This window comes from Malaclemys terrapin, chromosome 12 (genome assembly GCF_027887155.1).
Source record: "Malaclemys terrapin pileata isolate rMalTer1 chromosome 12, rMalTer1.hap1, whole genome shotgun sequence".
Taxonomy (NCBI): Eukaryota; Metazoa; Chordata; order Testudines; family Emydidae; genus Malaclemys; species Malaclemys terrapin.
The window spans coordinates 38,117,556-38,131,658 of record NC_071516.1 but is presented as its reverse complement, the minus strand read 5'-3'; positions in this window follow the sequence as shown (position 1 = coordinate 38,131,658).

Genomic DNA, 14,103 nt, shown 5'->3' with positions numbered 1-14,103 from the left:
CCCTTCCTTTCAAACACAGCACTGAGTTGGTTTATAGGAAAAACAAAACATGTTTATTAACCAAAGGACATACGTTAAGTGGCACCAAGTAAAAGGATTAAAGGTAGAAGGGGTTACAAACAAAGAAAAGTACCTATACACTTTCTAATGGCGAAGACATAACTTAACAAACTAAAAGCCTCTTCTTCCAAGAAATGTTTCTCTCCAAGTCTTGTTTCCAGCCATGGTTGACCAGACTGTCTGGCCAGGGTCCTCGGCAGAAGCACAAGTGCTTGTTTCAATCAGTGAAGGATAACTTAGGGGTTCTCTTCCTCTTACTGCATAGTTTAGTCACACTTTGAAAAGCATCCTTCCAAAAGTTCATTCACCCTGCTTCCGGAGTCAGGAGAGTTTCCTGCAGGTGCGCAATCTATCCCCCGAGGACACTGTCAAGTGGTCTTTTTCCCCCAGTGGCTCTCCCGGTGGCTTTGTTTATTTTACCTGTCAATGTGATTTTCTTTTTCTTTGATCAGACCTTGCTTAATTTACGTTGGAGACACATTTAAGCAGGCGGAACCACATTCCAATGTCCAGAACAGGTGTGGCTTTTGAGAAATAGATTTTAAGAACATATTTGCATTGCATATGTAAAGTTCTTTGTGGGTTTACCGTACATAAATTATGCAGGAATATTAATGACCGGTGAATTGTTAATTTTCCAGTAATATCCTACATGCCACTTTGGGGGTAAATATCATGACAACAGAGTGCGGGGTGCATTGAGTGTGTAATTCTTGACAAGAGTTGCTGATGCAGCATAGTGAACCACCTGTTGACCTCTGTGTCACAAGAGACAGGTAAAATAAATAAAACACCACCTTTGAACTTATTAGAGTGTGATTAAAGAAGGATGTTCACTTTGTACATTTGACATGTTATAATATTGACAGTCTGTATTCTAATGGTTTTAAAGCTTTAACTTTTAGAATCTCGATGTCTATTATCATTAATTATTGTCTGAAACCCCCAATAATTTCCCACAACTGTGAAAATTTAAATGGATAAAAGTAGAAAACACATGTAGAACTCAGAATTTTATTGAAAAAACTTATATTAATAAAAATAAATGCTAAAAATAAACAACTTCATTATAAAAGAAATAAAAATCAAATTTTGCCAAATCTACTCATATTCAATTTGTGACCCATTCCAGCAGTATTACCACCCAGCCAGTTCTTCCCAGTTTCATAGCTGTGCATTTGATTTTTCCTTCCTAAGTGCACGTCTTTATTGAATTTCATTTTGTTGATTTCAGACCAGTTCTCTAATTTGTCAAGGCTGTTTTGAATTCTAATCGTGCTCTCCAAAGGGCTTACAACCCTACCCAGTGTGGTGTCACCCACAAATTTTCTAAGTATACAGTCCTTTCCATAACCCAGGTCATTAATGAAAATATTGAATAGTACCAGATTTATGACTGACCCCTGCGGGACTCCACTACATAGAGGATTGACAGCAAATTAGAGGAGAGGACATCACGCAGTGATTCTGCATTCTGCATATAGCTTGTGGCTGAGCCTGAACATAGCTTGTAGGAAGATTTTGAGTCTTTATATAAAGACATTAAGTGACTGGGTAAGTTGTTACAATGGCTAATTCTCTTCATAGAATCATAGAATATTCGGGTTGGAAGAGACCTCAGGAGGTCATCTAGTCCAACCCCCTGCTCAAAGCAGGACCAACACCAACTAAATCATCCCAGCCAGGGCTTTGTCAAGCCAGGCCTTAAAAACCTCTAAGGATGGAGATTCCACCACCTCCCTAGGGAATCCATTCCAGTGCTTCACCACCCTCCTAGTGAAATAGTGTTTCCTAATATCCAGCCTCCCCCACTGCAACTTGAAACCATTGCTTCTTGTTCTGTCATCTACCACCACTGAGAACAGCCAAGCTCTATCGTCTTTGGAACCCCATTTCAGGTAGTTGAAGGCCGCTATCAAATACCCCCTCACTTTTCTCTTCTTCAGACTAAATAACCCCAGTTCCCTCAGCCTCTCCTTGTAAGTCATGTGCCCCAGCCCCTTATCATTTTTGTTGCCCTCCACTGGACTCTCCAATTTGTCCACATCCCTTCTGTAGTTGTTCCAGGGGTGAATTCCCTGCCTTTCCCTGTTAATTTCCAAGTAGAAAAAACACACAATTTTTTATCTAGCTTTGGTTCCCAGCCTTTGGATCTCGCTGTGCCTTTGCCAGAGTAAAGAGCCCACTGCTGTCAGAATCTCCTCCCCATGTAGGTATCTACAGACCATGATCAAGTCCCTTCCCAACCCTCTTTGTTAAGACAGGTGAACAGAAGGAGCAGCACCTTAATCATCTAGCTATAATGTATACAAAGAAATCTAGGAGGAATTGCAGTTTGGGGACCAAATACCGGAGGGCTCAGACTGCTACTAGCAAAATGTCCTTGGAGTTTCTCCAAATTATATATGAGAATTTTCTAGAAGAAAAAGTATCACACGTGATGCAGGATAATTCTATGTTAGACCTCACTGGAATTAATATCAATGAATTAGTCACCACATTAAAAAATAAGAGCTGCAGTATGGTGAAGGGAAGCAACATCGAGGTTATGAAGGGAACTGCAGGAAAAATGGGTTTGTGTGTTCTATGCAAAACTTTGATTTTTCAACAAGGAAGAGCAGTTCACAACACATGAAGGAAAAATTACTTGTCATGAAATGACCATGAAATGGTGGCACTGGCTTGCTTTTGTGCACTCAGAGCTGCTTTGATAAAGTGTGCTATTCTCTTATTTAATGTTATTACGTCTTAACCCCAATAATGGCTACATTCTAAAAAAAAAAAAATCTGATTCAGGAATCTGGAAATATATTTTGGTATGTAGCCAGAGGAGGTCCCCCAAATTAAAATCCAGCCAACAGCATTGAGAAGTTTTAACCACCCTAACTCAACTATCTGTCCCAAATTCTCTCTCTCTTCCTGCCCATCTGCAAAAGGCTCGCCCATCCCACAGACAGGTCCCTGAGTCTGTATTATTGTATCTCTCCATCTGTTCAGGAAGCTATATGTAGTTCACATATTGTGATTGGCTAATGGCCAATGGAGATGAACTTAAGAGTTGCCACACTGGAATCTATCTAGGCTGGGAACATATCAGATCTGGTCAAGCTACCTTAACAGGAAGCTAGAAGAACTCCTCTAATGGGAGGTTTTAGAATAAGCTCATGAAAATTGCTCCTCGCCAGGACCTAGGCGCACTGGTGAGCCTTGGAAATTCTGCCTGATGAACTAGCTGCCATCAACTGGGAACCATGCGATACTTGGAAAGTGGTAACATTTATGAATAACTGCATTTATGTCCCCCAGAGTCAGGGGAGTGTAATGGCCTTACAGCTATACCAGAGCTCCCCCAAGTGCGATATCTGGGTCACTTTGAAACTCGGCAGCTGATGTGCTGTCTTTTCTAGTAGCCTGAATGCACCCCACAAAACAGGCTTTCATAGTGTCCTGTGACGTGTGTGCTTCATCCAAAATGCCATGCCACAAACACTTGGATGGCTACAATCTCTAAACCCTCCATCCCAACCCTCATTATTGCATTGGATTTTATCATGGAGCTCCCAGAGTCCAATGGGTTCATGACGATCTTGACGGTGGTAGATCATTTCACCAAATAGCCCACTTTGTGTCCTGTGCCAGGCTACCTTGTTCTGAAGAGACAGCCCAGCTCCGGATTAGCCATGCGGTTCATCTCCATGGCCTACCACATTGCATCACCTCTGATCGTAGGTGACAATGTACAGCTGAATTCTGGCACAAGGTCCTACAACTTCTGAGGGCCCACCCACACCTCTCCTCTTCCTAGCACCCTCAGTCCACAAGCCAGACAGAAAGTGTCAATCAGATATTAGCACAATACTTATCATGTTAAATTAACCATCATCAAGATCATTGGTCCTTGCTATTACCCTTCTTGGAGTTTGTATACAATAACTACTATGGTTCCAGGGGGAAAAAGCCCCTTCTTTGCCAGTTGTGGCTGCCCCCATCCCAATTCTATTTAGACCTACCAATAGCTCTCCCAACCCAGCCATCTCGGATTTGCTGCAGAGGATTCATCAAACTAAGGGAGAAGTGTGAGGCCACCTGGAAAAAGCAAAAGCCGACTACAAGCAACATAAAGACCAACTTCATCAACAAGGACCCACGTATTCAGCTGGAGAAGAAGTGTAGTTCTTGATGGAGCATCTCTGCACTAACAGACCCTTACATAAGTTGGACCTCCAGTTACTTGGCCCTTATCAAATCCATCACAAGGTTAACTCCATCATAGTTGAACTACACCTACCCCGATCTGTCATGATCCACCTGGGATTCCATATAGCCCTTGTGAAACCTTGCACTGAGAATTCGTTTCAACATGGGACCCAACCACTTCCCCCACCAGTGCATATACAAGTCTACAAGGAACATGTCATGAGTGGAGATATGATAGAGGTCTATAAAATCATGACTGGTGTGGAGAAAGTAAATAAGGAAGTGTTATTTACTCCTTAACCACAATAACTTAGTAGTCACCAAATAGAATTAATAGGCAGCAGGTTTAAAACAAACAAAAGGAAGTATTTTTCATATAACACACAGTCAACCTGTGGAACTCCTTGCCAGAGGATGTTGCGAAGGCCAAGACTATAACTGGGTTCAAAAAAGAACTAGATAAGTTCATGGAGGATAGGTCCACCAATGGCTATTAGCCAGGATGGGCAGGAATGGTGTCACTAGCCTCTGTTTGCCAGAAGCTGGGAATGAGCAAGAGGGGATTGATCACTTGATGATTACCTGTTCTGTTCATTCCCTCTGGGGCACCTGGAATTGGCTACTGTTGGAAGACAGATACGGGGCTAGATTGGACCTTTGTTCTGACCCAGTATGGCCGTTCTTATGTTCTTATGACATTTTGGATGCTAAATGATGGCGGGGTAAACTCTTATACATGATTTTTGAGGAAGGCTATGGCTCTGAGGATCGTACATGGGTGGCACCCGCCCTAATACAAGACTTCCATGACAGTCACACCAAGAAGCCTGAACCCACAGCACCCAAAGGATTCTCCTTGGGGACCGGGGTGATGTCAGATTCCGTGGATCTCAGAAACAGGTCTGAAGGAGACCTGCGAGTCATCACACTCGAATCCTCCACCCAGCTTCTCACAGACAATAGCTGGAACCAGGGTTCATAAAGCCCAACTGGGATACAGGCCTCACCCCTACATTCTGATTGGGAGAGCTCCAAAGATCCTGATTGGGCCAAAGCCCCCTATTTAAGCCAGAGGAGAAAATATGAAGGTGTCTGTACAACCGGGATGCATCCTGCTGTTGATAGCTCATCTGGTGGTATCTGGTCCTGCCTTGTTATCCCGATCTCCAGGTATCCTGACTCGTCCTGACTCTCATGAACTGACTCTTGATCCCTTCCCTCTGGTTTTTCTCTTGATTCTGCTCTCCTCGTGTTCCAATCCAGCCTGATTCATGGTTATTAGCTCCTGAACCATAAGCCTGTTTTTGACACTAACTGCTAGGACAGGCTGCCCACAGTAATACCATGTAAATGTGAACAGCAGAGGCTAACAGCGGGAGTTTGCCTGGGAGCTGTCCGAGAGGAGGTACGCTAAGTGCTGCATTAGGGGGGCTGTGTTGGTGAGTATCTGAGTGTCTGCTGCTGGGACAGTTGGTCAGTTTGACCGTGTGCTTGATTGCTTGCTTGTTTGTTTGAAAAGTGTGAATTGGGAGTGCTTTGTTCCAGCTGGGCCTTGAGTGGGCCTGACTGGTATATAAGGGCAGTCAGCAGCGAACCAGCTGAGCGGCGAACAGCAGAGGCTAACAGCGGGAGTTTGCCTGGGAGCTGTCCGAGAGGAGGTACGCTAAGTGCTGCATTAGGGGGGCTGTGTTGGTGAGTATCTGAGTGTCTGCTGCTGGGACAGTTGGTCAGTTTGACCGTGTGCTTGATTGCTTGCTTGTTTGTTTGAAAAGTGTGAATTGGGAGTGCTTTGTTCCAGCTGGGCCTTGAGTGGGCCTGACTGGTATATAAGGGCAGTCAGCAGCGAACCAGCTGAGCGGCGAACAGCAGAGGCTAACAGCGGGAGTTTGCCTGGGAGCTGTCCGAGAGGAGGTACGCTAAGTGCTGCATTAGGGGGGCTGTGTTGGTGAGTATCTGAGTGTCTGCTGCTGGGACAGTTGGTCAGTTTGACCGTGTGCTTGATTGCTTGCTTGTTTGTTTGAAAAGTGTGAATTGGGAGTGCTTTGTTCCAGCTGGGCCTTGAGTGGGCCTGACTGGTATATAAGGGCAGTCAGCAGTGAACCAGCGAACAGCAGAGGCTAACAGCGGGAGTTTGCCTGGGAGTTCGCCTAGGGAGAGCGCACCGAGGCTTTCATCTGCAGGTTTCTCCGAGTAGTTCCTGCAACAGTTGAGGAAGTTCTTAAGAGGACGGAGATATGGAAGGTGAGCGATCAGCTGTTGTAACCTGCACAGGTTGTGCCATGTTTGTCTTTCTTCCGCAGGACAGAAGCGACTTTGTCTGCACAAAGTGCAAGCTGGTCTCCATATTGGAGGAGAAGGTTCGAGGGCTGGAGAAACAAGTATCAACTCTGCGTTGCATAAGGGAAAATGAAGATTTCCTGGACAGACGTCAGGAGATGCTTCTACGGCCACAATGTTCTGAAGATTCAGAGCAGGCGCAGCAGGGACAGAAGGATTGTGAGGAGGTTTGGCAGCATGTGACCTCCAGAAGAAGAAAGAGGAGCGTCCATGCACCAGCAATGGAGATACAGGTGAGGAATCGTTTCCATGTTCTCTCTACAGGTGCTAATGTGGAGAGTGGACTAGATGGCCCATCTGAGGGAAGGGAGCAGAAGGAGACTCCACCGATTGGAAGGCAAAAGATGCACTGTCCTAGGGATGGGGGTTCCACGACCACCACTCCCAAGAGGAGGAGGAGGGTGGTGGTGGTCGGGGACTCCCTCCTCAGGGGGACTGAGTCATCTATCTGCCGCCCTGACCGGGAAAACCGAGAGGTCTGCTGCTTGCCAGGAGCTAGGATACACGATGTGACGGAGAGACTGCCGAGACTCATCAAGTCCTCGGATCGCTACCCCTTCCTGCTTCTCCACGTGGGCACCAATGATACTGCCAAGAATGACCTTGAGCGGATCACTGCAGACTACGTGGCTCTGGGAAGAAGGATAAAGGAGTTTGAGGCGCAAGTGGTGTTCTCGTCCATCCTCCCTGTGCAAGGAAAAGGCCGGGGTAGAGACCGTCGAATCGTGGAAGTCAATGAATGGCTACGCAGGTGGTGTCGGAGAGAAGGCTTTGGATTCTTCGACCATGGGATGGTGTTCCAAGAAGAAGGAGTGCTAGGCAGAGACGGGCTCCACCTAACGAAGAGAGGGAAGAGCATCTTCACCAGCAGGCTGGCTAACCTAGTGAGGAGGGCTTTAAACTAGGTTCACGGGGGAAGGAGACCAAAGCCCTGAGGTAAGTGGGGAAATGGGATCCTGGGAGGAAGCACAAGCAGGAGAGCGCAACAGGGGAGGACTCCTGTCTCATGCTGAGAAAGAGGGACGATCGTTGAGTTATCTTAAGTGCCTATACACAAATGCAAGAAGCCTGGGAAACAAGCAGGGAGAACTGGAAGTCCTGGCACAGTCAGGGAACTGTGATGTGATTGGAATAACAGAGACTTGGTGGGATAACTCACATGACTGGAGTACGGTCATGGATGGATATAAACTGTTCAGGAAGGACAGGCAGGACAGAAAAGGTGGGGGAGTTGCGTTGTATGTAAGAGAGGAGTATGACTGCTCAGAGCTCCGGTATGATACTGCAGAAAAACCTGAGAGTCTCTGGATAAAGTTGAGAAGTGTGAGCAACAAGGGTGATGTCGTGGTTGGAGTCTGCTATAGACCACCAGACCAGGGGGATGAGGTGGACGAGGCTTTCTTCTGGCAACTAGCAGAAGTTGCTAGATCACAGGCCCTGGTTCTCATGGGAGACTTTAATCACCCTGATATCTGCTGGGAGAGCAATACAGCGGTGCACAGGCAATCCAGGAAATTTTTGGAAAGTGTAGGGGACAATTTCCTGGTGCAAGTGCTGGAGGAACCAACTAGGGGCAAAGCTTTTCTTGACCTGCTGCTCACAAACAGGGAAGAACTAGTAGGGGAAGCAAAAGTGGATGGGAACCTGGGAGGCAGTGACCATGAGATGGTCGAGTTCAGGATCCTGACACAAGGAAGAAAGGAGAGCAGCAGAATACGGACCCTGGACTTCAGAAAAGCAGACTTTGACTCCCTCAGGGAACAGATGGGCAGGATCCCCTGGGAGAATAACATGAAGGGCAAAGGGGTCCAGGAGAGCTGGCTGTATTTTAAAGAATCCTTATTGAGGTTGCAGGAACAAACCATCCCGATGTGTAGAAAGAATAGTAAATATGGCAGGCGACCAGCTTGGCTAAACAGTGAAATCCTTGCTGATCTTAAACGCAAAAAAGAGGCTTATAAGGAGTGGAAGATTGGACAAATGACCAGGGAGGAGTATAAAAATATTGCTCAGGCGTGCAGGAGTGAAATCAGGAAGGCCAAATCACACTTGGAGTTGCAGTTAGCAAGAGATGTTAAGAGTAACAAGAAGGGTTTCTTCAGGTATGTTAGCAACAAGAAGAAAATCAAGGAAAGTGTGGGCCCCTTACTGAATGAGGGAGGCAACCTAGTGACCGAGGATGTGGAAAAAGCTAATGTACTCAATGATTTTTTTGCCTCTGTCTTCACGCACAAGGTCAGCTCCCAGATTGCTGCACTGGGCAGTACAGCATGGGGAGAAGGTGACCAACCCTCTGTGGAGAAAGAAGTGGTTCGGGACTATTTAGAAAAACTGGACGTGCACAAGTCCATGGGGCCGGATGCGCTGCATCCGAGGGTGCTAAAGGAGTTGGCGGGTGAGATTGCAGAGCCATTAGCCATTATTTTTGAAAACTCATGGCGATCGGGGGAGGTCCCAGATGACTGGAAAAAGGCTAATGTAGTGCCCATCTTTAAAAAAGGGAAGAAGGAGGATCCGGGGAACTACAGGCCAGTCAGCCTCACCTCAGTCCCTGGAAAAATCATGGAGCAGGTCCTCAAGGAATCAATTATGAAACATTTAGAGGAGAGGAAAGTGATCAGGAACAGTCAGCATGGATTCACGAAGGGGAAGTCGTGCCTGACTAACCTAATTGCCTTCTATGATGAGATAACTGGCTCTGTGGATGAGGGGAAAGCAGTGGATGTGTTATTTCTTGACTTTAGCAAAGCTTTTGATACTGTCTCCCACAGTATTCTTGCCACCAAGTTAAAGAAGTATGGGCTGGATGAATGGACTGTAAGGTGGATAGAAAGCTGGCTAGATCATCGGGCTCAACGGGTAGTGATCAATGGCTCCATGTCTAGTTGGCAGCCGGTTTCAAGTGGAGTGCCCCAAGGGTCGGTCCTGGGGCCGGTTTTGTTTAATATCTTTATTAATGATCTGGAGGATGGTGTGGACTGCACTCTCAGCAAGTTTGCAGATGACACTAAACTAGGAGGCGTGGTAGATACACTAGAGGGTAGGGATCGGATACAGAGGGACCTAGACAAATTAGAGGATTGGGCAGAAAAAAACCTGATGAGGTTCAACAAGGACAAGTGCAGAGTCCTGCACTTAGGACGGAAGAATCCCATGCACTGCTACAGACTAGGGACCGAATGGCTAGGTAGCAGTTCTGCTGAAAAGGACCTAGGGGTCACAGTGGATATGAAGCTGGATATGAGTCAACAGTGTGCTCTTGTTGCCAAGAAGGCTAACGGCATTTTGGGCTGTATAAGTAGGGGCATTGCCAGCAGATCGAGGAACATGATCGTTCCCCTTTATTCGACATTGGTGAGGCCTCATCTGGAATACTGTGTCCAGTTTTGGTCCCCACACTACAAGAAGGATGTGGAAAAATTGGAAAGAGTCCAGCGGAGGGCAACAAAAATGATTAGGGGTCTGGAGCACATGACTTATGAGGAGAGGCTGAGAGAACTGGGATTGTTTAGTCTCCAGAAGAGAAGAATGAGGGGGGATTTGATAGCAGCCTTCAACTACCTGAAGGGGGGTTCCAAAGAGGATGGAGCTCGGCTGTTCTCAGTGGTGGCAGATGACAGAACAAGGAGCAATGGTCTCAAGTTGCAGTGGGGGAGGTCCAGGTTGGATATCAGGAAAAACTATTTCACTAGGAGGGTGGTGAAACACTGGAATGCGTTACCTAGGGAGGTGGTGGAGTCTCCTTCCTTGGAGGTTTTTAAGGCCCGGCTTGACAAAGCCCTGGCTGGGATGATTTAGCTGGGAATTGGTCCTGCTTTGAGCAGGGGGTTGGACTAGATGACCTCTTGAGGTCCCTTCCAACTCTGATATTCTATGATTCTATGAAAACACTTCCCTAAACTGTTCTCTCAGCTTCAGAGACACCCCGGGGCATGGAGTTTCACTGGCTAGTCATGAGGCCAGATACACTGTGATGCAAGCTACAGGGAGGAAGCAGGAGGCAGTGAGCCAGGGATGCCTGACTGCAGAACGACCATCAGGGAGGAGAGAGAACACAGGGGTGGTACCAACTACTTGGTTCATTCATCTTGGAGTATGAAACTTGTTGCTAGTGTGTGAGGCCCTTTTTTTAAAGTATAGTGCAAATAGTACAAATTACATTTAGGAAGAGTCTAGAGAGATAGGAGCAGAGGGCTGTGAGCAGAGGTGCCCAGGATATGAATGATTTAGAGAGTCTTCGGAGGGATGCTAGTTTGAGAGGTTCAATAGTATGGCAGAATGACAGTGAATTTGAGATGCCTAGAGGGGGTTCAGGATTGGGCTGTCAAGGGGAAACAGGCTGAGGGGGAATATGATTGCTATCTTCAAATATATCAGAGGGGTTAATACAAGGGAGGGAGAGGAATTATTCCAGCTTAGTACTAATGTGGACACGAGAACGAATGGATACAAACTGGCCGGGGGGAAGTTCAGGCTTGAAATTAGATGAAGGTTTCTGACCGTCAGAGGGGTGAAATATTGGAACGGCCTTCCAAGGGAAACGGTGGGGGCGACGGACCTGTCTGGTTTTAAGATTAAGTTGGATAAGTTTATGGAGGGAATGGTTTAATGGTAAAACATAGTAGCCAAGGAAAACTAAGCAATGGTACATGAATAGCATAATGGCCAACAAGGGTCAGGCTAGAGACTCTTGCCTATATGCTCGGGGTATTACTGATCGCCATATTTGGGGTCGGGAAGGAATTTTCCTCCAGGGTAGATTGGCTGAGCCTCTGGAGGTTTTTCGCCTTCCTCCGCAGCATGGGGCAGGGATCACTAGCAGGAGGGTCTCAGCTGATTGAAGTCACTAAAACACAGGATTGGGGACTTCAACGGCAGAGTCCAGGGAAGGGTCTTGCGGCCTGCAGCATGCAGGGGGTCAGACCAGATGATCATAATGGTCCCTTCTGACCTTAAAGTCTATGAGTCTATGAGTCTATGTTGGGGTGCATTAGAAAGTCCTGCTTTTTGAATGGCACCTTTCTCTCAAACTCTACGTCTGTCTGTTGTCCTCTTTAAACAATGGTCTGTGACCGTCTAATAGGGTTTGGTGTTGATGGGATTGGAAGTCACGACTCCAAGAAAACTAGAGCCCCCTAGCATCCACCTTAAACTGCCCAGGTACCCTGCTAGGAATCACCACCAGCCCCCTTTCTTCCTCCTTCTTCCTCTGTTGGTCTAAGAGTGGGTATCTTGACTGTGGTCTACACAGTCAGTGGTTCAAATCCCAGGGGAAGCTAATTTGTTGATGACTCAGTTTGTTCAGAGGCAAAATTTCTTCCTCAATTTGTTAGTGGCCCCTGCCCTTAAGCGTAAAGGTTTATATCTCTTGTGTTGGTTCCAATGTTGGGAGAATGGGATCTACTGGGTTAAAGTAATGGAGGAGGGAAATCAGGACTCCTGGTTTCTAACTCTGACCCTGGGAGGAGAAAGGGGTCCAATGGCCTAGAAGAGGGTGACTGAATCTTCAGGACTCTCTGATTCTTTTCCCTGTTCTTGGAGAGGATTGGGGTCTAATGGGTTAGCGCAAGGCCAGCAGTTAGGACTCCTGGGTTCTATTCCCAATACTAGCAAAAAGGTTGAGGCCAGTATGAAAAACATGGAGAACCTCATTGGAAAACAACACCACATTTCCAGCATGCTTGTTGGGTGGCTCATATTCTTCCTGCTGACAAATGCACACAACAAGACAGTGATTGCTTTGCAAGCATCAGGCTTTATAGAGTTTAGGGAACACAGAGAATGGCTTACAAGGGGCAAATCTTCAAAACTGAAGAGAACAAGGAGAAATAACAGTTAATTGTGAAGTAATATAAGCTTATCCATTATCAGGCTGAATGCACAAAAGCAGAAAGGTGATATTGATGGATATTTCTTCATTAAAGGACAGGTTTTTAGATGGTCAGTAGGCAGCATGGAGTACAAGGTGGGGAAGGGGTGGCCATACTGTGTAATGGGCACTAGCGGAAGGCAGAGAGTGAGAGGTGGGGAAGGGGCAGCTATACTGTGTAATGGGCACAAGGGGAAGAGGAGGTTGAGGGGTGAAAACACACCTAAACCATCTGACTAGTGTTCAGAGGTGGGTGAGGAGCCAGGTGCCATAGCCTGTGTGGGAGAGGCAGAGAGGGAGCAGATGAATCAGCAGGGTCCCCTGCTTTCTTGCCATGCCCAGGTTGGTTGCTACTTCTACTCCTTGTAGTACACAGGGAGTCTGTTCCAGCAGCCTATGGCAATTCTCCTGGAAACATATGTCCCACTATAGGAACGGATCCAAGGGTTATATCTGCAGATGGTGACAGTGAAGAAAGCTCTGCTCTCGCGTAGGCCATCTGGGCGGGGCGTCCCAATTAAGCAGATGCTGTTGATGGATAGAGGGAGTGCATGGATAAAGGTGTTCACTGGTGTCCCATATAATCCCCGTTTCTTCATCATTGTGTTGCAATAGGAGAGGGGATTGGGGACTACGGTCCGTGGATAATCCACGTGATGCTTTTGGAATATTTTGTTCAGCTCGACCCATGGCTTCCCGCTGGCCAGGGCCAGGCAGGTGGCCAGCAGGATGAGGGGCAGCAGAAGTGCAGGGCGGGGTCTCCTTGGAGCCATGTCTGAGTCTGTCCTTGGCTCGACCTGAAGTGGGGAGAGGGGGGAGATGGATGGAGACAGCACAGGGTGGGGATCTGCCTCCTGCATGGAACCTCCTGGACCCAACCCCTTACCTTTCCCACCCCATGCTGCCTCCACCACCCCTCCCATGATCCTGTTGCACCCCACTCTGCCCCCAAAGCCACACCCTTCCTGATAAGCCTACCCACCCCACTCTGCTCAGAGCCCCTTCCATTATCCCTGCCCCATTGTGATGGGTGTTTCATAGATCCTGACACACTGATAGCTCCATTGTGCCAGGCACTTCACAGACTGCCTCAGAAATCAGACCCCCCCCATTCACATCCTCCTGCCATTATTCCCCACCCAGAGATGGACATTGAACTCAAGGGTCCTGTCTCCCAGTCCCCTCCCGCTCCCACAACTAGCTCATGCTGCCTCCCAGAAACAAACCCTACAGATGCAAACTCTTGTGACACTGTTCTCTCCTCATCCCCGGGCTGGTAGAATCTCCCTACAACTCACCGAAGTCCTTTCTTTGCTGTCGTCGGAGCTATGGATCCCAGCCTCTGTGGAGCTGAACCTCACCCTGATCCCCTTTCCCGTCTTGGAGCAGGTTATATAGAGCCCAGCTGGACATGGAAGAGGAAGAGTCAGAGGGGAAATCCAGAAAACTATTGGGTAAGAACGATTTCCCAAAATCTGACAATTAAAACCAGTGACTTAGCAGGCAGGGCCTGGGTGTGGGAACGAATCAAACATGTCATATTAGAGACGTGAGCTCCACACAAACATTTCAGGGTGTGTCTCCCCAGCAAGTGAAGATATGATTGTAGTGTGGGTAGGTGTACCCGTTCCAGCTTTAAT